At 36.1% G+C, this 2,239-nt stretch overlaps 1 pseudogene; it reads right to left on the minus strand.

Moving 5' to 3' along the window:
• Nucleotides 1–1,256: 1,256 nt before the first annotated feature.
• LOC143550401 (putative calcium-binding protein CML44 pseudogene) lies at nt 1,257–1,743 on the minus strand (annotated as a pseudogene).
• Between the last annotated feature and the right edge of the window lie 496 nt (nt 1,744–2,239).

Here is a 2,239-nt window from a genome sequence, read left to right on the forward strand (position 1 = left end):
TAGTAACTGTGCATTGATTTGTTACGTTTATGTATATATGTGTGCATATGTAGTATAAATTATATAGAATTATGTCTATGTAGTGAGATAGGATCCTAAACAAAACATAAACATTAAGGTTTGTTTGTTAGTTTGTTGATTGTGCTAATAGTATGTTCATACTTTTTGGTGTTTCTATGGTATTGTGTATGCTGGTTTAGGATAATCTACAGTATACTGTTGGTTTAGGATAATTTTCTTTAATATAATTTTTGTAAGATATAGCTTCTAATAAACACATAAAACATGATAATTTAGTTAGACCGTTTTGATTCTTAAAGGCGTCTGTTATGTTCATATATTTTCAGCTCGAAGATGCTGGATGTTGGACATATCTTATGCTGCAACTTTGGTAGCAACACATAATTTGAAAGGAACTGATTATGCAAGGTTTAAATCTTTTATCTACCTATAGAAGCATATTTATGTCTTTTTTGTACATTATAATTGTTAATTTCATTTTGTTAAATAGATAATAAAGTGCTAGTGCCTTAACTTTTGTACAACCATAAACAAACACAAACCATTTTAACTCATGTATGTTCGTTCATTTACGTTCGTGAACCGTTCGCTTATATTGATAACGAACACGAACACTACATTTTCTGATCGGACACACTAGCATATATTTTTTAGCTTCATTTTATTAATGCAATGTTATGTTTTGTTAGGTGGTTTCTACGGGGTCGCGGGGTTGCAAGAATTAAGCCGTCGGTTCGGATTGCAAGAATGAGGATATCGGTTTGGGTTGCAAGAATGAGGATATCGGTTCGAGTTGTAAGAATGAAGACGTCGGTTCGGGAAGTTATTGTATGTTGCCTTTATTTTTAAACAGGTATATTTGTAAACAATAAAACCTTTTTGTATATTTGAAAGTTTTTTTTTTATATATATGGGTTGATATATTTGAGTATATTTGTTTTCTGAAAATTAAAAATAAATAAATATGCAGGTAGGTAAAAGATGCTTTTGTATGCATGGAGGCACAAGGTGCGGTCCCAAAACCCACCTCTTTAGATATGTTAACGAAATAAGCAGAAGGTGCGGTTGTAGACATCAAAAGGCTCGTTGCTATTTGGTTTTAGCCAAATTGACCGCACCTTATAGCCTGTTTTGTACTAGTATATGATTCAAGTGCATTTGTTAGCATTTTAATCAAATGTAAAGATTGATTCACTTAACTCGATATAAATGATATTTAACAAGGAAATCGACATTAAAATCAAATGCGACAACATGCCTAAGCCATCATTTTCTTGAACTCTTGGAAATCAAGAAAACCATCACAATTATCATCATATGCTTTAATCATGCTCTTCACATCCATGTGGCCCGTCTCGTCCCATAATCCCAATCTTGACAACGCCTCTTCTAGCTCTTCATCACAAATTAATCCGTCGCGGTTTTTATCAAACACTTCAAACGCCTTAAAAAGATCATTTTTCGACTCATTCTCTCCTTCGTTTCCTTGTTTTCTGATTGTACCATAAAACTCCAAAAACTCGGGAAAACTAAAACTGGTTTTCCTGGTTAAACATTCTAGCTCATCGATGCTCGAGGACACTTTGATGGTGTCGAGAAGCCATTGGAGCTCATGGACGCTAATAAGGCCATCCGCGTTTTGGTCGAGTGTCTTGAAAAGGCGATATAGGTCATTGTAGCTAAGTGTAGACATTATAGAAAAGCAAATATTTGCTATATGTATGAATGATTGAGTGATATGGAATATTTGCCATACGTACTATACATATATATAAGATTCTTGTTAGCATTGGTACAAAATATGGGCAAGAATTGAACAAGTCATGGGAATAATGAAGAACAGAAGAAGTCAGGTGTTAGAAGTCAAGGCTTAACCATTTGGTGCCATATTTTGTTTTGTTGAAACCAGTGTTTTGAAACCCGGCCCGGCCCGGCCGGTCGGACCGGGACCCGGTCCCTATACCGGGCCTGGTCAACGTATTTTGGACGTTTCTAAAATCCCGGCCGGGTTTCACGGGTGGCGGTCGGCCCGGACCGGTCGGACCGGTTGACCCGGCGGGTGGACCGGTAAAACCCATTTTTTATAAAATCCAAAATGAAACGTGCATGCCAGGATTCAAACTTGGGTCATTTCAGAGATAGAAACTTTAATAATTACACCATAAGCCAACCAACCAAGCTTTATTGATGTCTCTGTTGATCAAACATAAATCACATA

Source organism: Bidens hawaiensis, unplaced genomic scaffold, assembly GCF_021521415.1.
Source record: "Bidens hawaiensis isolate Kalapana, Puna unplaced genomic scaffold, B.hawaiensis_p1.1 tig00016036_1, whole genome shotgun sequence".
Taxonomy (NCBI): domain Eukaryota; kingdom Viridiplantae; phylum Streptophyta; class Magnoliopsida; order Asterales; family Asteraceae; genus Bidens; species Bidens hawaiensis.